This window comes from Centroberyx affinis, unplaced genomic scaffold, assembly GCF_046629955.1.
Source record: "Centroberyx affinis isolate AG114_WGS23_722 - 3 ecotype Tasmania unplaced genomic scaffold, CSIRO-AGI_Caff_v1 ptg008559l_1, whole genome shotgun sequence".
Taxonomy (NCBI): domain Eukaryota; kingdom Metazoa; phylum Chordata; class Actinopteri; order Beryciformes; family Berycidae; genus Centroberyx; species Centroberyx affinis.
This window is the reverse complement of record NW_027284233.1, coordinates 7970-28342: the sequence shown is the minus strand read 5'-3', so window position 1 is coordinate 28342 and position 20373 is coordinate 7970. Positions and strand designations below refer to the sequence as shown.

The following is a 20373-nucleotide window of genomic DNA, read 5'->3' as shown; positions in this document are numbered from 1 at the left end:
CTCATGAAAAAGGGACATGTGTTTTCTCTGCTCGTTAAAGGGTTTTAACTCGAGTCTCTGTGTTAATATAAAAATGTATCATATTGCTCTCCTTCGGAGTAGTCATTTGGTGTTAATTTGAGGATATATCATAATGCTGTCCTGGTTGTGCCAGAGTCTATACATGATGAAGTTTGGAATATGGTACACACACAATAATTTAATACATAATGATCTTTAGGCCACTGATTTGGAGGAGGAAGCTGTGAAGGGAGTGGACGTTGGCCTACTCTTCATCACTAAAGAGCCTGGAGGTGAACAAGACCTGCTCGCCAAGGACGTCGTTGACGTTGCTGTGATCCTGGAGGAGAGGATTCTCAATTTGAAAAAATATTGTAAGATTTGGCATTTTTCAGCATGTTGTTAAGAATCTTATAATACCTGAACTCTGATTTTGAAAAAAAACAAAACATTTGTGTATGAACTTGAGTTGTTGAGGTCAAAATAAATAGTATATATTTTTCTTTAAAGTGATTTCTTGTTTATGAATGCATTCCACTCAGTCCTGTTAGAAAATAAGTGATTTAGTTGACTTGGCAAATAATGCTATTCAAGGTATTGATCAAACTTAAGATTGCCAGTGAGGCCAACTTATACTGGAAAAAGTAACCTGGCTGCCTTAAAATATTATGTTGATTCAACTAAGGTGCTTAGTTGAAATAACTTATGTTTCCTTGTTTGTGCAACAGAAGATAGAAATACATGTTTGTTGGTTTGACTCATAATGTAATGTCACCTCAACTAGGCATTTAGTTCCTACAACTTGAATTTCCTTGTTAGTAGTACTAAAAATGTTATTGATTGAACTTTAAATATCAAGTTGATCTAACTGTTTATCAGTTTCAGATTAGTCACTTTAACTTATTATTGTGAGTGGTAGGAACTTACATGGAAGTGGAAAGAACTAGACATCCTTAGCTCTCTTAACTCAAGATTTTAAGGCAGGCAGGTTACTTATTTTTTTAAGTTGAGCCAACGTGTTCGTTTTTACAGTGTACTGTTCACCTCAGCTTTCAGATGGTAAATACTATAGAAAATACTGTTCACCTCAGCTTTCAGATGGTAAATACTATAGAAAATACTGTTCACCTCAGCTTTCAGATGGTAAATACTATAGAAAATACTGTTCACCTCAGCTTTCAGATGGTAAATACTATAGAAAATACTGTTCACCTCAGCTTTCAGATGGTAAATACTATAGAAAATACTGTTCACCTCAGCTTTCAGATGGTAAATACTATAGAAAATACTGTTCACCTCAGCTTTCAGATGGTAAATACTATAGAAAATACTGTTCAACACAGCTTTCAGATGGTAAATACTATAGAAAATACTGTTCACCTCAGCTTTCAGATGGTAAATACTATAGAAAATACTGTTCACCTCAGCTTTCAGATGGTAAATACTATAGAAAATACTATTCACCTCAGCTTTACGATGGTAAATACTATAGAAAATACTGTTCACCTCAGCTTTCAGATGGTAAATACTATAGAAAATACTGTTCACCTCAGCTTTACAATGGTAAATACTATAGAAAATACTGTTCACCTCAGCTTTACAATGGTAAATACTATAGAAAATACTGTTCACCTCAGCTTTCAGATGTAAATACTATAGAAAATACTGTTCACCTCAGCTGCCTGCCTAAAACTGCCTGTTTTATTCTTCCATAACCATTTTTAATGTTTATCTTAATGCCTTTTATTGTTCCCCATGATGAAATCGGGGGATATAGATCAGTCTGCTTCTTTGTTAGTTAATTTGTCTGTCCGTTTGTCACATTCAATATCTCAGCCACTGATTTTGACGATTTTTGTATAATGACGCATCTCACCACTGAAGCCATTTTCATTACACTGCCCAAAAGAGGGCACTACAATGACGGGTCAAAATTTTAAAGGTTTAATGGCCTAACCCTAACCCTTCCACACCACATGATGTAATGACATGAAGTATGGTGAACATACAAGTACTGTCACCTTTTCCAGCTTTGCCAATTCATTCTCTATGGAGCTGTGTATCACAGACGTCAGTGTTGTCAAGTATGGCTCTATCTTAGATCAGTGAACATCTGCTTTTGGACTTCATTAGGAAAATAGATGGTTTTGACTCCTGTATTTATGATATGATTAAATCTTGCAGTATTTAGATAAATAATTGCAATGTGAGTTTTTTTGTCTAGATTGTGCTGATCAAAGAAGCACAAACACACACAGAGCCTAAGAGCACTTTTCTGAGGCAACGTGCACCCACACACATGCACGCACACACACACACACACAGTCCTACCAGTATTTTGAGACAGGCCAGGTCTTTGCGATGATATGCCTGTAGCCAGAGTCCGTAGTAATCTGTGGCGTAGCAGCAGAAGATCAAAGCACTGTAGTTGGAAACTGCTATCAGTGCTAATACAACCAGAGCTATCATCATCAACCTACGAGAGAGAGAGAGAAACAGAGAAAAAGTGTTTGATATCAGCACTCTTGAGTTAGGGCCTTATGTATGTACATATTGTACCTGCACGGGGTGTATAGGGTTTTCGATCAATGGCAATGACAATCAAATCAATGGCAAAATAGTAGTAGTAGTAGTAGTTGTAGTAATAGTAGTACACATACTCTCTGTCCCATAGCAGTAGCCAAATCATGTTCATCACCATGTTGGCCAGCCAGCTCCCATAGAAGCCCAGGGGCAGCAGACACAGAGCCCAGGATCTAAACAGAGAGAGAGAGAGCGAGAGAGAGAAATGTCAGTTACATCTGCATGTTGGTCAACTGGCTGCAGGAGACAGGACAGGACACGGGAACAAGACACACATACCCAACATAGGGATATTAATATGCACTTCCATTAGTGATATCACTACCAGTCTCTCTTTAGTGTTTGCATTGCAAAATTACAAATACAAATTTGCAGTTTGTTAACAGCAGAGCCAGCCATATATGTTAGAGCTCACATAGCTCACATCAAAAACACAAAATAGATATTTGCATCTGGATATAATAGGCTAATAGACTACTAGCTTAATCTCTAATAAATAGATGGTGATATATGTTATCAGACTTAGCAAGGTGTAAATGAGGCTACAAACAGAATTTTGCTGTATCTACAATACACATTAGATACTATCTAAAATATATATTAAAATGAGTCCTCTAAGACAATCCAATAAATATATGTACATGAGTTAATAAGCAAAGTGTCTGCTAGGGCTGAACAATTTTGAAAAAATATCTAATTACGATTATTTTGACTGATTTTGCAATTGTGATATGATTTGCGATATTAGAGGGAATGATCATTTTTACATCATTATTCTCATTTTCATTGAAAAACATATTAAAATGATTATGGTGTGATTTTTGCGGGGATCTGTACCAAACAAAGATGTTTTCTTAACTCTGTAGAATATGATGTGTAGGCCAGGACATCTCTTCAGCACCACAATATTTCATTTAAAATGCTATTTTGACACATATTTCGCCTTTAACAAATATTGCGCCTCCTGCGATTTGAAAATTGCAGTAGGCCATATTGCGATTTCGATAAAATTTTGATTAATTGTTCAGCCCTAGTGTCTGCATTCTAGAACAGAATATCTTTGTCATTGTACAAGTACAACGAGATTAAGTTTGCGACTTCCATACTCGATGCAATAAAAGAACAATAGGTAAAAGTAGAACAATAAATACAATAAATATAAACTACAGCTCAGATGTGCAAAGCAGCAACAAAACCAGTACAGTACGGGAATGTAGATATAGAGTCTTCATAAAACACAAAGTGGATGAATGTATTAATCCCTGAAAACTGAGGTCTGTTGTTAGCTTACCCTCTGAATACATAGGTGGTGAGGTATATGACCATCAGGGTGAGCCAGGTATAGATGACGCCCCAGATGGAGAAGGTCCAGCCAGCAGGAGTGATGTCTGTCTCAAAGCGGCTTGACACATTGCCGGTAGAGGAGTGGAACGGACCTGGAGATAGAGAATAGAAAACATAAGCCAGAATTCAGAATTGGTCACAATTAGAGATGTACTGAATGAATGAATTACAAAAAGTATGGTGAAGCAGCTTTCTGTTCTTATGCACCAAAGGTTTGGAACAAACTCCCATTACAGATAAGACAAGCAACTTCTGTTGATAGTTTTAAGAAACAGCTCAAAACCCATTTTTAGGATTTTGCTTTTAATTAATTCCACCTTTTTATTTTAACACTGTTTGTAACATTGTTATTAATTCATACTTCCTTTATTTTTCTTATACTTGTTTTCTATTTCTTATACTTGTTTTATGCTTTTTATATCTAGGATTGTTCTTTATTTTTTTCCAATTTATTTTATACTTGTACTTGTTTTATGCTTTTTATATCTAGGATTGTTCTTTATTTTTTTCAATTTATTTTATACTTGTACTTGTTTTATGCTTTTTCTATCTAGGATTGTTCTTTATTATTTTTAATTTATTTTATTATTATACCTGTTTTATATTTCTTATACTTGTTTTATGCTTTTTATATCTAGGATTGTTCTTTATTATTTTCAATTTATTTTATACTTGTACTTGTTTTATGCTTTTTATATCTAGGATTGTTCTTTATTATTTTTAATTTATTTTATTATTATACCTGTTTTATATATTTCTTATACTTGTTTTATGCTTTTTATATCTTAGGATTGTTTTTATCATTATTTACTGATTTTTTTCTTTGATCTGCATTTTATGATATGAAAGGTGCTATATAAATAAAGTTTATTATTATTATTATCATTATTATTATCATTATTATTACTGGAGGGTAAACCCGACAAACTCACTTTACCTGTTTTTTAGTTATGGAATAGATTTTATCACCTTTCAAGGCTGACAAATAGATTCACAGTGTACATCACAGTAAAGCAGTATTAAACTGATGGAAATGATATGGTTATATGGTCCTAGTTTACTTTTTATTTACCACTACATCACTGGTTACAATACATTTTCCCCAGTGAAGAAAAACAAAACAGAACAGATGAGTCACGCTCCAATTCACAGTTGGCTGACACAAATTCCTCAGACAAGGCAAGAGTTATGTGGGAAATTAATGTAGAACATATGGAACCACTACTCAAGAACCCTTCTTTCCCAAGTTGACTTCATTCTGTTCTTTAATGACCAAATTATATGTTACAATTAAATCCTATTTGTTCTCTTCAACTAAACTCTACTCTCTGACTCAGGTCCATTCCTGCCTGAGGTCAGTTTTTCCTTCGAGACTCCAGCTGGAACCACAGGCGGTAAACTGACCTTGGAACAGAATTCATCATCGTTGTGTAACAACAACCAATGAGGTTTTATGGGTTTTATGTAACAACATAAGCTGCCAACACTTCCTCGTTGCTTGGGAGTATCCCTTCTGTTTAAAAAAAACAAAAACACGCCACGCCAAAATACTTAAAATTCTGGCAGTTATACAGTATATTACCTTGTTTGTCGGCAAAGGTGCATACCAGAACATTACTTAAGTGCTTCTCTGAATTGTTAGGGGTAACTCTTCAATTCGGCACACATCCAATATACCAAAAATAACTTATTTCAATAAATTGTCGGCTTTTGGGATTGATTAGCCATCACTCCCACTATCGTCTTCAACCAAAATACACCGGAGGGCAGCGGTGAACGGCGTGAACCAATTGAAATGCTGCTTGATTGATCAACAACTGTATCTGCAGAAGGTCTTAGGTCAGTTGTACGAGGTGGAAACTTTAAATTCCCGTTTTTTTTAATGCAGTTTGACATGACATTCTCACCGTACAAGACAATGGGGCGTATCGGGGCTGTTAGCAACAGTTAAAATTAGAAGGAAGACTATTTTCCGAATTGAACACCGAACACAGAGTCAAAGACCGTTTTAAGAAATACAATATCGTTGCCTACTGGAGAACACTGAAGCCTCTATACATCTGAAAACATGTCAGTAAACACATGGTCATGTAACTCACCTTTGCCCGCCCCAGCCAGAGCGTTGACAGCTATAACTGCCATAAAAACCACCGCACACAAGACGATGACAATAACACGAAACACATTACTCTCCCGCATTTTCTCCCAATAGTTAACGTTACGTCGTTAGCTGTATGTTTGTTGGTCAGTTGTTGAAGAGCTCCAGGAAGGCTGAGAAACAACCATAAACTGAAAAAATTTCCACGTCGATTTTGGCAGCTGTGTTATACCAAATGCTGCCTTCAAGTGTTCCTCGTAAATTTCTACTTCCTAGTTCGAAAGTTGTATAATACAGTGGTTCTCAACGGGGACCACCAGGGGTCCTTGATGGGGGTTCCAGGGGGTCCCCAGCAAACTGATGAATTATTTAACTTAAGCATTATTTCATTTACAAGAAGTTAACACAATTAGAGAATGTAGAAGAATGACTAATTTGATCGTAGTTTCACTGTTATCTCTCTACCTACAATAGTCATTGGATTCTGGACAAAATCATATCTAACAATAAAAATAATCTCAGATTTGGGTCTGAGAGACAAAATCTCATCAAATGGGGGTCTGTGGCCCTAATGTGGACCAAATTAGAGTCCTTGGGATGCAAAAGGTTGAGAATCACTAGTATAATAGGCTAAGTCTTGTCGCTCACCAGATGCTTTTGGTGAGACGGGTCAGCCATAACAAAATGGACATTACAACAAAAGTAGTTTTTAGTAGAGCAACTTTGACCTGGAGCGGCAAAATGCAAGTAAAATGGGCATAAGGCATGTAATTGATGGTTTATTTATTAAAAACAAAAATCGTTGAAGTTAAACAGAGTGGGGGGGGGGGGAAATCATACAACAAAACTAGGTTGTAATAATAAGGTTGGAGGTTTTGGTGGTAGATGAAATATGATGCAGCATACCTTAGGGCAATGGTTCTCAACCTGGGATTCGGGACCCCCCGGGACATCATGAGGGGTTTTGAGGGGTCGTGAGATGATTTATTGGATAGGGAAAACATATTTAGGCTATATCATACAAATTTATTATGTCTATTTTATGTATTTTATTTTATTTTATTTATTTTTTTTTTTTAAGTTAAGCTTGTTGTGAAGATATTGCTTGGTTTATTTGATTGTAAATTGCTTGTTCTTATTTGGGAAACCTATCTCTTTTTGTCTATCTTTTTGTCTATCTATTTTTGTCTATCTCCTCAATACAAAATGTCCACTTTCCCATATTTACCACTTTTTTGGATCATTGTTGTGCGCTTAAATTGGAATTTAGATATTTCAGACAGCACTTGAAAGCAGCAAAAGTCCTTTCTCTTCTTCTTGTCATGAGTTTTGAGGCAGATTAGATGCATGTGAGGCGTACTGCTGCCCTCCATAGGAAATGAATAGGAATATAGACTGCTCACTGTAAAAACTGTGGCCAGCGGGGTGCCTGTCCTCTGTCTTCTGAATAAACAACTGCCCACTCAATATGTAAATAAAAATAAAAGATGTTGTTCTCAAAATGTCTTTTCATCATAGCTGTATAGGCCCATGCAAGACGCCAAATACATATAAAGACTCCAACACAAACCATGTACGAGACAACTTGGAAGGAGGTCTACTCACTGAGAGAGTCCATTTTATCCCATAAGTTTAACATAGGCTACATAACATCAATCAGTAGTCTCCCTAGTTAAATGATAATTCCGGTTATTTTCAATCTGGGCCTTACTTTCCTAGTTTTTGCCCATCACGATGATTGATTGTGTTGAAAAATTTAATCACTTCACTGTAGAGCGTCAACACACACACACACACACACACACACACACACACACATACACACAGGGCCAACTGTAATCTCCAACAGTTGAATCCAAAAAGCAACTAAAACACATCCTTTCAACACAATAACAGTCATAACTCAAATAGACAATACACTGACCAGCACAACTGTACGGTAGCGTATTGATGTCACAGTGAAAAAAGAAAATCGGCTCAGTATCTCATTATAACAAGATTTTTCTTTTTATAACAATATATTTTAACGTTATAACGACATATTTTAATGACATACCAACATATCTCGTTATAACAAGATACCAAGAAACTTTCAAATGTTGTTATAATGAGAAAAAAGATCTATAACCTAATGAGAAAACAGCCTATGGACATAACGAGAAACGTTTCTCGTTATGAGATAAGTTGGTATGTCGTAATAATGAGAAAAGATGTCATTATAACATGAAAATATCTTGCTATAACGAGAAAAAGATCTACTATATTTTTTTCCCACTGTGACATCAATACGCTGCCGTACAACTGCATTGAGAATCTGATGTTTATCTTCTTATAACAGAGTTCAGTCGTCTGTTAGCGGAGAGATTTTCCAAAGGCCTCTATAAGTGAAACATCTATAATCTATATGAGTTATGAAAGTTCATAGCAGTGCTGATATACAGTATAACAGCAGTTATTTCTGGTCGAGTAATTTGATTGGACAGAAGGGATTCCATGTGTGCTGATATACAGTATAATAACACTACATCCTGTGGAAAAAAGAGCGGCAACCCAATGGGATATCAGTTAAGGAAAGAAAGGCAGTTTTATTTGAGGGGAGAGGCTGGATTGTTAAAAAATCTGTGATAGTTTTATTGGTTAGAATTTGTATTTATGCCTACTGGTGCACGGTGATTGCCTGATATTCAGACTGAAGAGGTAACCACTAAAAATACACTGTTTTCCAGGAAGTAAAAGCAATTGGATTTTGATATAAAACATTTATTGATAAATAGGTGTATGTTACGGCAAGCAAACAAGGTGAAGAAGTCATAAAAAGTTATATGGTGTGATCACAAAAGGGGGGTATCCTAGGAAGTGCTATTCCTACTATTTCTGGTGATTTTGGTACTTGGAGGTGTAAAGTAATCACAATAAAAAAAGCAGAATCATATTACTATGCCGTTTCCCCACAGTCACCAACTAAAAAACATGCCCCCTTGTACAAGCCAGTCAGATTTTACTCCAGATTCTACATAGACACTGGACTGTCTAAAATTGACCAATGAGCACTAACTACTCATTGGCATATTTACGCCCCAACACCTGCAAACTTCGCCCACCGTGTCCGCTACTTCTGCGACTCTTAGTAATGAGCAAGATGACAAGTAAAACAGGCAACGCCAACTGCTCTGTTTCTGGCTGCAAATCAGCCAACAAGTCCTTACATCGACTTCCCAAAGATATGGGACTTCGTTCTCAGAGGCTTCACTATTTTTAGTAACTGCATATCCTCGAAAGTCAGCCACCACTTTTTGGTATGTTCTGCACACTTTTCAACCGACAGCCTAATGAATGAGGCTCAACACATCGCCGTATTTGCAGGGAGACATTTACTCCAAACCAGGATCAGTACCAACCATCCGGGATCCAAGAGTAAGTAAGAGATCAATGCTCTTTCATGATTTGGCTTGAAACACCAGTGCCTTGCACTTCACATTGCGGCGACAAATACCTGCTCCGTGCGCCGAGCGTGGCGTGTGCTTGTCCTCGGCACCAACTGGGCTTGATTTAGAGCTGCGATTCTACAGCGTACTGCTGCAACGGTGGGAGCGTTTGCTTGACCTTCAATGTACAAAAGCCCAGTGCAGCAATTGAAGTCCTCCTTGGTTTGTTGCCAGTGTCCTCGCTTGGGGCGATTGGTTTCACATTGCTTCAGCAAGTGCTACGCGCACGCCTGAACAGGGACTTGAACCCTGGACCCTCAGATTAAAAGTCTGATGCTCTACCGTCTGAGCTACCCAGGCTCTCAGTGCCTCTCCAGAGTGTCCTTGATCGTACAGTTCAACTGCCAAGGTCATTGTTGCATGAAGGAATAGCAGAAAAATCACGCCCAAGTTTGTGCAGCGAAATGTGCTGCAACCAATCATTCTGCCATCTTCCGTAGGGCGGGATAGGAAAAGGGCGCTGGTTTTGTATGCAGACACATCTGTGTTGGTTACTTTGCTTTTGCATTCCAGTCTTTCAAACCGAGAACCTTGCTTTGCTGTGCCACCATATTTGCAACCTAACGCCTGTTGAAAAGGCCCATTGACGGACAGTTTTCAATGAACGCAAATTATAAGTGAATGCCAGCCACTGATTTAAGAATTGTGTGGAACGCTAACATGAAGCTAGGTCCTGCCCTGTCAAAGGGTGCAGCCCGTTTGAGTGTTGCGAATCAAAGCGCCAATGGAGAAGGGAGTTATCTCAAACACTTAAACGCTGTCCTCCAGTGCGAGAGGGAGCCCTATGCATGCTTGCGTTCTCCTAAAAGGGTATTTCTTTGTAAATGTGCGCCGTGTTTTGGGAAATCACGCGCCAGAAAATCACGGGATTAAAACGTTTGCCGCGCCAGCTGTTACGGACATTGGGAAATACATGGCAACCAAAAGGGACGATGTTACACAAGTGACCTCCGCACTTGCCGAAACCCGGGATCGAACCAGGGACCTTTAGATCTTCAGTCTAACACTCTCCCAACTGAGCTATTTCGGCTTGTCATCAAAGAGCCATCCCACGCACCACCAGGGACTGCCACCGGAATGTGACAGGATCACTGGGCGCGCTTGCAGGGACATGTATCTTCCAATGCACTTTGCATATGTTAATTAAAGACTTCTGCCTCTAAAACTGAAGAGCTCGGCCTGCTGTGCCATCACATTGGCAATATAACGGCTCTTGAAATGGTTCAGTGAGCACCGATTTTTAACGACTGCAAGTTGCCAGACACTGATTTATCAATTTGGGGTGACCCTAATAGACAGCGAGGTCCTGCCACAGGGTGAAAAGTCTCGAGGCTTCCCTATGGCTTGGCTTACAGGCCGGGGAATTAGCTCAAATGGTAGAGCGCTCGCTTAGCATGCGAGAGGTAGCGGGATCGATGCCCGCATTCTCCAAATGACCTGTCCATCCTATGACAGGGGCTTGTCTTTTGAACAAATAAGCCGTAGCCATTTGTAAAAACCCAGGATTTAAACTGGATCTTTGCATCCGGAGTTCAACGCTCTTTCATGATTTGGCTTGAAACACGAGTGCCTTGCAGTTGACACTGCGCCGACAAATACCTGCTCCGAGTACTGAGAGTGGCGTGTGCCTGTCCTCGGCACCGAATGGGCTTGATCTAGAACTGCGATTCTACAGCGTACAGCTGCAAAGGTGGGAGCGTTTGCTTGACCTTCAATGTACAAAAGCCCAGCGGAGCAATTGCAGTCCTCCTTGGTTTGTTGCCAGCGTCCTCGCTTGGGGCGATTGGTTTCACATTGCTTCAGCAAGTCTGCCCTGCAAAGGCAAAAGACCTTAACTCGCCAGAGTGTAGAACTGAGAAAAATGACTTTAAAGTTTTTTTGTTGTCCAGCCAAATGAATTGTAGGCAGATTATTGGAAATGTGGCAATTCTTTGTTTTTTTAATGAAGTTATTTATCTACATAAAAATTTTGGGCTCAAACTTGACCTTTGACCCTTATTCGGAAGTTACTGTACTCTGCCTTTGCATTGTCTGCAAAATAATAAGGGGTCATGCCAAGGCAAAAGGCATTAACTTACATTTGATCGCTCACTTGGTTGGATTTAACTTCTCAGTGGACATTGTTTGCAATGGATTTTTTATCAGGTTACAAGAAAAGGTTATTTAATTGTGAATTGTTATACTGCTGAGCTTGTGTGTGTGTGATTAGGCTACTTAGGAGGTGTGTCGTGTGTCTATGCGAGCCCTAACCCACTTGCACTGTTTCCTTGGCTGTCAGTGTCGGGCTGTCACAGGCTGGCACTGACTAGCCTGCATGACACGAAAAAAGCATTCATTGCGTATGATTTACGATTACTTATAGCTGGCAAGCCATCTAGTTATTGTTTGTTCCCAATGCTTTGTTTGCATTCTGATTGCATATGGGAGCAGTTTAGTTTTGTTTGTCAAGTAGTTAGCCTAAGCTAGCTAACGCTAGCTAGCTCGCTAACAAGTAACATTAGTAAAAACAACCACTGCAACACTATTTGCTTTACACTATATTCAAGCTACTGTGTGTGTGTCAGAAATGCTTCGATGACAGATATTAATACATAGGTATAACACCGTAACTCCAGCGCGGTAAACAGTAACTTCACTTGATGTGCAGCAAAACAAAGGCAGAGCACCTTAACTGATGTTACGGGATTCTGCCTTGGCTTTTCTAGGGCTTTTGGAAGTTACAGCAAAGACAACCTACTATTTTCTACAAAAAACAACAAAATTGACTCAAGATATTTGTCCACTTGATAAAACAGATCTTTAATGTTCCAAAAATCACAATAACTCATTTTCGACCAAAATTGAAGTTAAGGCCTTTTGCCTTTGCATGGCAGAAGTGCTACGCGCACACCTGAACAGGGACTTGAACCCTGGACCCTCAGATTAAAAGTCTGATGCTCTACCGTCTGAGCTACCCAGGGTCTCAGCGCCTCTCCAGAGTGTCCTTTTTTGTTCCTACAATTCAACTGCCAAGGTCATTGTTGCGTGAAGGAATAGCAGAAAAATCATGCCCACGTTTACACTGGCTACCAGTCACTCAGAGAATTGATTTCAAAATCTTGCTGCTTGTCTACAAATCACTCTGTGGCTCTGGGCCCAAATACATCTCTGACTCAGATTTAAATTTCAATAGCCACATCAAATCGGTAACTTCGTCAGCTTACTACCATCTAAAAAATATTGCAAGAGTCAGAGGACTAATGTCCAAACAAGACCTAGAAAGGCTTACCCATGCCTTTATTTCCAGTAGATTGGATTACTGCAATGGTCTGTTCACAGGGCTTTCAAAAAAAGCTCTTTGGCAACTCCAACTTATTCAGAACGCCGCTGCCAGGGTCCTGACGAAAACTAAGAAATATGACCACATTACACCAGTTCTATAATCCTTACACTGGCTACCAGTCACTCAGAGAATTTATTTCAAAATCTTGCTGCTTGTCTACAAATCACTCTGTGGCTCTGGGCCCAAATACATCTCTGACATGACTGTGCCATATGAACCTTCTAGGACCCTTAGGACATCTGGGGCTGGCCTACTGGCTGTCCCAAGAGTTAGAACAAAACACGGTGAAGCAGCGTTTTGTTATCATGCAACACAGACCTGGAATAACCTCCCAGATGATATTAGACAAGCCCAGACTCTGACCACTTTTAAGTCAAAGCTAAAAACATTCTTATTTTACGCTGCCTACTCTACCCTGTAATGGCTAAAAACTTATCTTTTCAGCTTAGCTTTTAAATAACCTTAATTTTAACTCTTTCTGTTTAGGATCCCAACAGAGCTGACACGGGCAAGTACGAATTTTCATTCGTCTTGTCCAGGTAATGCTTACTTGCGCATGAGTGAACACTATATGTGGGGGGGACAGAGCTTTACCCTGTATGATTCTCATCCATCTGTGGATGGTGAGGTTTTTGACCAAGAGGAGAATCTATGATTCTCGTCTGCCTTAGGCAGTGAGATCTGACGTAAATATCAGATCAAGAGTAGAATCAGGAAGGACAGGGGAAAAGAAAATTACAGAAAAACATATGGGTTCACAATGTGCATCTAAAAGTGGGAGTATTTGTTGTATTTGCTGTATTCTTTCATCTTTCTATCTCATTTGATTTGAACTGCACTAGTTTACTTTTTAAGTCTTTTATCTTTTGTATCTCTTGTCTGTACTTTTGCACTTTTTAATTGTAAATCTTTTAAGTTTACTGTATTTTTATCACTCTGTAAAGCACTTTGAATTGCCCCAGTGTATGAAATGTGCTATACAAATAAAGCTACCTTGCCTTGCCTTGCCTTTGTATGCAGACACATCTGTGTTGGTTACTTTGCTTTTGCATTCCAGTCCTTCAAACCGAGAACCTTGGTTTGCTGTGCCACCATATTTGCAACCTAACGCCTGTTGAAAAGGCCCATTGACGGCCAGTTTTTAATGAACACAAATTATAAGTGAATGCCAGCCACTGATTTAAGAATTGTGTGGAACGCTAACATGAAGCTAGGTCCTGCCCTGTCAAAGGGTGCGGCCCGTTTGAGTGTTGCGAATAGAAGCGGCACTGGAGAAGGGCGTTATCTCAAACGCTTAAACGCTGTCCTCCAGTGCGAGAGGGAGCCCTATATGCATGCCTACGTTGTCCAAAAAGGGTATTTCTTTGTAAATGTCCGCCGTGTTTTGGGAAATCACAAGGCAGAAAATCACAGGCTTAAAACGGTTGCCGCGCCAGCCGTTACGGACATTGGGAGATGGATGGCAACCAAAAGGGACTGCTTCCCGCAAGTGACCTCCTCACTTGCCGAAACCCGGGATCGAACCAGGGACCTTTAGATCTTCAGTCTAACGCTCTCCCAACTCCGCGAAAGCTGGGGAACAATAGTCCGTATAAGATGGGGAAGAAGGGGGAGAAAGGGGGGAGAAAAAGGAAGGAAAATGGAAGAAAAAATGGAAGGACCGGGGTTCGAATCCAGCCGTGGACTTAATTGAATTTCGTCGAATGACATTCAATAATTGTCTTGGTGCTCTGAAATGGTGTCAATGTGCTGAAACTCAATTCTAATTCAACTATAATGTAATATGATTGTGTTAGATGTTTTTGATCAACTTTTAATGAACCATCACAGTACTTGTAAAATGGAAGAGACAGTTTCAAATCCCACCTCAAGCATGTTAGTAAATATGCAATGGTCTTAAAAAGGGCTCCTTATTATTGTAATAGGGAGTATGTACTTTAAAAATGATTTTTTAACATAATGTATATCAAGCAGTGGCCATTTTCGCATGACATTTCTTGTGGCACACAAATACACTCTTTTCTTTTTTCATATGGACATACATAACTCTTACCCACTGGTCAATATCATGTGCGAGAGGAGTTTAATGCTACTGCATAGGGTTTATTTTACCCTTAAATCAGTGTTCAGCGTTGCAAAGTCTATTTCTCCTTTCTTGACTGTTTATTATGCCTGCTGTCACTTTTACCTGTGTGTATGAGTTTCTCCGTATGCAGATTAATGACTGACTAAATAAATAAATAAATAAATAAGGTTTCCAAGTCTTTTTAATCTAACTAGACACAAATCTTGAGAAATTAATATCTAGGCTATATCAAAAGTGGGTAATGCACTAAAGACGAATTGAAAGAAAGTAATGATTGAAATGAATGCGTGAATGATATATGAATGATATGAATGATAATTTAATAACTTTATTGGTCATTGAGTCAAGTATAAAAAGTATTGTGTATATGAATGTATTATGTAGTAGATTAAATAACACGATATTATTGAAGAGACGAACAGAGAATCAATTTCAATTAAATAAATCTTTATCAAGTGCACACAAATGATACTCAAAAACAATTAGAAAAAGTGCAATCTAAATCAAATAAAGAACACAGTGAACAATAAATAATAATAATAAAAACAGCAATCAAAAAAAGAAAATCAAAGAACAGAGAGCTTATTGGCAAATCACACAATTAGGCAAGGAGGCTAAGTACTGTTAAGTACAATTTTGAGACACTTGTACTTTACTTGAGTATTTCCATTTTATGCTACTTTATACTTACACTCCACTACATTTCAGAGGGAAATATTGTACTTTCTACTCCACTACATTTATTTGACAGCTTCAGTTACTTTTCAGATGGAGATTTGACACAATGGATAATATAACAAGCTTTTAAAATACAACACATTGTTAAAGATTAAACCAGTAAAAAAGCAGTGTGTAGTCAGGGTCACATTTCAGATGTCTATGAGTTAACAGCTCCACCAAATAGTGATTTTTCCCTCTAAACCTCACATGCTTTCATTTCAATAAATGTTCAAATGATCCAACATTTCAGCAAAAATCAAAGATTAGAGAAAAAGTCCAAAAACTGAAAACAGATTTGTGTATCAGAACTTTGTTTTTTCTTCTTTCCTCTCCCATGAATCATCTCACGACCCCTCAGATTTATCTGGTGACCCTTTGGAGGGGCCCGACCCCTAGGTTGGGAACCCCTGGACTAAACTAGCTAACTGTATATAAAGTAGTTCAAACTAGCTCCACCTCCAGCAGCTACAACAGTAACATGCTGCTTACACACTGATGCTTCAGTATTAATAATCTAATGATGTCATATATAATAAAATATCAGTCAGGGACCAAACCATTACTTTTACTTTAATACTTTAACTACATTTTGCTGCTAATACTTATGTACTTTTACTTAAGTAGGATTTTTACATTGCTGTATTGGTACTTTTACTTAAAGGGTAACTTCGGTATTTTTCAACCTGGACCCTCTTTTCCCAACTACGGGTGTCTAAGTAACTAATGGGGACAACAATTTTTGAAATTGGTCCAGTATTGAGCGAGATCGCTTCAGCCGGCAGCCGCGGAACGGGCTGCAATGTAATCCGGCGGGGCAAATGAACCGTCAATGTACGTCCACTAAAAGTGCTTGTTTTGCCACTGACAGGCTCAGATTGTTATTATAAATGTCTGACAACATTATGGAAAGGACTCAATACAGAAATGAAACGTACTTCCTTACCTTATGCTTGATCCGGTCTGTGTGTAACCAAGTCTCGCTCAAGTCTCGCGAGAGCTTAGTTGTTGCAGGAAGTGAGTGAGAGTTGGAGAGAGGAGTGCCGGGGGGAGTTTGTTGTGTTGGAGTACAGAAATCGTGGCTCGGTGTTATCTAAAATATTTTCTAAGTCATGGCTGAATATTTAGCTGATTTCGACAACGTGGAAGAGGCCTTTGAATTCGATGGCCGCCCGTATTTATTTGAGCCAGAGTATACGGATGAAGAGCTAAAGGCAGAACGGCTCTGGCTAAAGGTAAGGAAGTACGTTTCATTTCTGTATCGGGTCCTTTCCATAATGTTGTCAGACACTTATAATAACAATCTGAGCCTGTCAGTGGCAAAACAAGCACTTGTAGTGGACGTACATTGACGGTTCATTTGCCCCGTCGGATTACATTGCAGCCCGTTTCGCGGCTGCCGGCTGAAGCGATCTCGCTCAATACTGGACCTTTCAAAAATTGTTGTCCCCATTAGTTACTTAAGACACCCGCAGTTGGGAAAAGAGGGTCCAGGTTGAAAAATACCGAAGTTACCCTTTAAGTAAATGATCAGAGTACTTCTTCCACCACTGTAAATAATAATAATGATCAGGGCAATGAATCTTGAATAATTAACAGAACAATGAACCGATAAGAAATCACACAAAAGAGGAAAATGAGGACACATTAAAAACAACAACTGTGAACATATATCAAACACAAATAGCTAAAACTTCATGTTTAGGCTTTGTTCGTGGGCTGCACTCTGCATGGCCTTCAACCACTGTTCTTTGGACAGGGTCTCAGTTTCTGGGCAATATATTTTCCCCTTGTACTGGCTGTGGCCAGTTTATGAAGTGCGAAACTGGCCACACTTCTTGCACATGTTCGATGTGGCCGATTTCCGTTTATGGGGGACTGCAGAGTGGCTAGAGGCTGGAGAGGTGCAGGAGACTGCAGAGGGGCTGGAGGCTAGAGAGGTGCAGGAGACTGCAGACGGGCTGGAAGCTGGAGAGGTGCAGGAGACTGCAGAGTGGCTGGAAGCTGGAGAGGTGCAGGAGACTGCAGAGTGGCTGGAGGCAGGAGAGGGGCTGGAGACTGCAGAGTGGCTGGAAGCTGGAGAGGTGCAGGAGACTGCAGAGTGGCTGGAAGCTGGAGAGGTGCAGGAGACTGCAGAGTGGCTGGAAGCTGGAGAGGTGCAGGAGACTGCAGAGTGGCTGGAGAGGTGCAGGAGACTGCAGAGTGGCTGGAGGCAGGAGAGGGGCTGGAGACTGCAGAGTGGCTGGAAGCTGGAGAGGTGCAGGAGACTGCAGACGGGCTGGAGGCAGGAGAGGTGCAGGATGCTGCAGACGGGCTGGAGGCTGGAGAGGTGCAGGAGACTGCAGAGTGGCTGGAGGCTGGAGAGGTGCAGGAGACTGCAGAGTGGCTGGAGGCAGGAGAGGGGCTGGAGACTGCAGAGTGGCTGGAAGCTGGAGAGGTGCAGGAGACTGCAGACGGGCTGGAGGCAGGAGAGGTGCAGGATGCTGCAGACGGGCTGGAGGCTGGAGAGGTGCAGGAGACTGCAGAGTGGCTGGAGGCTGGAGAGGTGCAGGAGACTGCAGACGGGCTGGAGGCTGGAGAGGTGCAGGAGACTGCAGACGGGCTGGAGGCTGGAGAGATGCAGGAGACTGCAGAGTGGCTGGAAGCTGGAGAGGTGCAGGAGACTGCAGAGTGGCTGGAGGCTGGAGAGGTGCAGGAGACTGCAGAGTGGCTGGAGGCAGGAGAGGGGCTGGAGACTGCAGAGTGGCTGGAGGCTGGAGAGGTGCAGGAGACTGCAGAGTGGCTGGAGGCAGGAGAGGGGCTGGAGACTGCAGAGTGGCTGGAAGCTGGAGAGGTGCAGGAGACTGCAGAGTGGCTGGAAGCTGGAGAGGTGCAGGAGACTGCAGAGTGGCTGGAAGCTGGAGAGGTGCAGGAGACTGCAGAGTGGCTGGAGGCAGGAGAGGGGCTGGAGACTGCAGAGTGGCTGGAAGCTGGAGAGGTGCAGGAGACTGCAGAGTGGCTGGAAGCTGGAGAGGTGCAGGAGACTGCAGACGGGCTGGAGGCAGGAGAGGTGCAGGATGCTGCAGACGGGCTGGAGGCTGGAGAGGTGCAGGAGACTGCAGAGTGGCTGGAGGCTGGAGAGGTGCAGGAGACTGCAGAGTGGCTGGAGGCAGGAGAGGGGCTGGAGACTGCAGAGTGGCTGGAAGCTGGAGAGGTGCAGGAGACTGCAGAGTGGCTGGAGGCAGGAGAGGGGCTGGAGACTGCAGAGTGGCTGGAAGCTGGAGAGGTGCAGGAGACTGCAGACGGGCTGGAGGCTGGAGAGGTGCAGGAGACTGCAGAGTGGCTGGAAGCTGGAGAGGTGCAGGAGACTGCAGAGTGGCTGGAAGCTGGAGAGGTGCAGGAGACTGCAGAGTGGCTGGAGGCAGGAGAGGGGCTGGAGACTGCAGAGTGGCTGGAAGCTGGAGAGGTGCAGGAGACTGCAGACGGGCTGGAGGCTGGAGAGGGGCTGGAGACTGCAGAGTGGCTGGAAGCTGGAGAGGTGCAGGAGACTGCAGAGTGGCTGGAGGCTGGAGAGGTGCAGGAGACTGCAGAGTGGCTGGAAGCTGGAGAGGTGCAGGAGACTGCAGACGGGCTGGAGGCAGGAGAGGTGCAGGATGCTGCAGACGGGCTGGAGGCTGGAGAGGTGCAGGAGACTGCAGAGTGGCTGGAGGCTGGAGAGGTGCAGGAGACTGCAGACGGGCTGGAGGCTGGAGAGGTGCAGGAGACTGCAGACGGGCTGGAGGCTGGAGAGATGCAGGAGACTGCAGAGTGGCTGGAAGCTGGAGAGGTGCAGGAGACTGCAGAGTGGCTGGAGGCTGGAGAGGTGCAGGAGACTGCAGAGTGGCTGGAGGCAGGAGAGGGGCTGGAGACTGCAGAGTGGCTGGAGGCTGGAGAGGTGCAGGAGACTGCAGAGTGGCTGGAGGCAGGAGAGGGGCTGGAGACTGCAGAGTGGCTGGAAGCTGGAGAGGTGCAGGAGACTGCAGAGTGGCTGGAAGCTGGAGAGGTGCAGGAGACTGCAGAGTGGCTGGAAGCTGGAGAGGTGCAGGAGACTGCAGAGTGGCTGGAAGCTGGAGAGGTGCAGGAGACTGCAGAGTGGCTGGAGGCAGGAGAGGGGCTGGAGACTGCAGAGTGGCTGGAAGCTGGAGAGGTGCAGGAGACTGCAGAGTGGCTGGAAGCTGGAGAGGTGCAGGAGACTGCAGACGGGCTGGAGGCAGGAGAGGTGCAGGATGCTGCAGACGGGCTGGAGGCTGGAGAGGTGCAGGAGACTGCAGAGTGGCTGGAGGCTGGAGAGGTGCAGGAGACTGCAGAGTGGCTGGAGGCAGGAGAGGGGCTGGAGACTGCAGAGTGGCTGGAAGCTGGAGAGGTGCAGGAGACTGCAGACGGGCTGGAGGCTGGAGAGGTGCAGGAGACTGCAGACGGGCTGGAGGCTGGAGAGATGCAGGAGACTGCAGAGTGGCTGGAAGCTGGAGAGGTGCAGGAGACTGCAGAGTGGCTGGAGGCTGGAGAGGTGCAGGAGACTGCAGAGTGGCTGGAGGCAGGAGAGGGGCTGGAGACTGCAGAGTGGCTGGAGGCTGGAGAGGTGCAGGAGACTGCAGAGTGGCTGGAAGCTGGAGAGGTGCAGGAGACTGCAGAGTGGCTGGAGAGGTGCAGGAGACTGCAGAGTGGCTGGAGGCAGGAGAGGGGCTGGAGACTGCAGAGTGGCTGGAAGCTGGAGAGGTGC

At 42.4% G+C, this 20373-nt stretch overlaps 4 non-coding genes across 4 annotated transcripts; 1 reads left to right on the top strand and 3 right to left on the bottom strand.

Moving 5' to 3' along the window:
- Positions 1-9737: 9737 nt before the first annotated feature.
- On the bottom strand, positions 9738-9810 carry trnak-uuu (transfer RNA lysine (anticodon UUU)). Its single transcript has one exon. It is a non-coding gene; the product is annotated as a tRNA-Lys (tRNA).
- Positions 9811-10467: 657 nt separating this feature from the next.
- On the bottom strand, positions 10468-10540 carry trnaf-gaa (transfer RNA phenylalanine (anticodon GAA)). The gene has a single exon. It is a non-coding gene; the product is annotated as a tRNA-Phe (tRNA).
- A 328-nt stretch (positions 10541-10868) lies between these two features.
- Positions 10869-10941, top strand: trnaa-agc (transfer RNA alanine (anticodon AGC)). The gene has a single exon. It is a non-coding gene; the product is annotated as a tRNA-Ala (tRNA).
- A 1456-nt stretch (positions 10942-12397) lies between these two features.
- Positions 12398-12470, bottom strand: trnak-uuu (transfer RNA lysine (anticodon UUU)). Its single transcript has one exon. It is a non-coding gene; the product is annotated as a tRNA-Lys (tRNA).
- Between the last annotated feature and the right edge of the window lie 7903 nt (positions 12471-20373).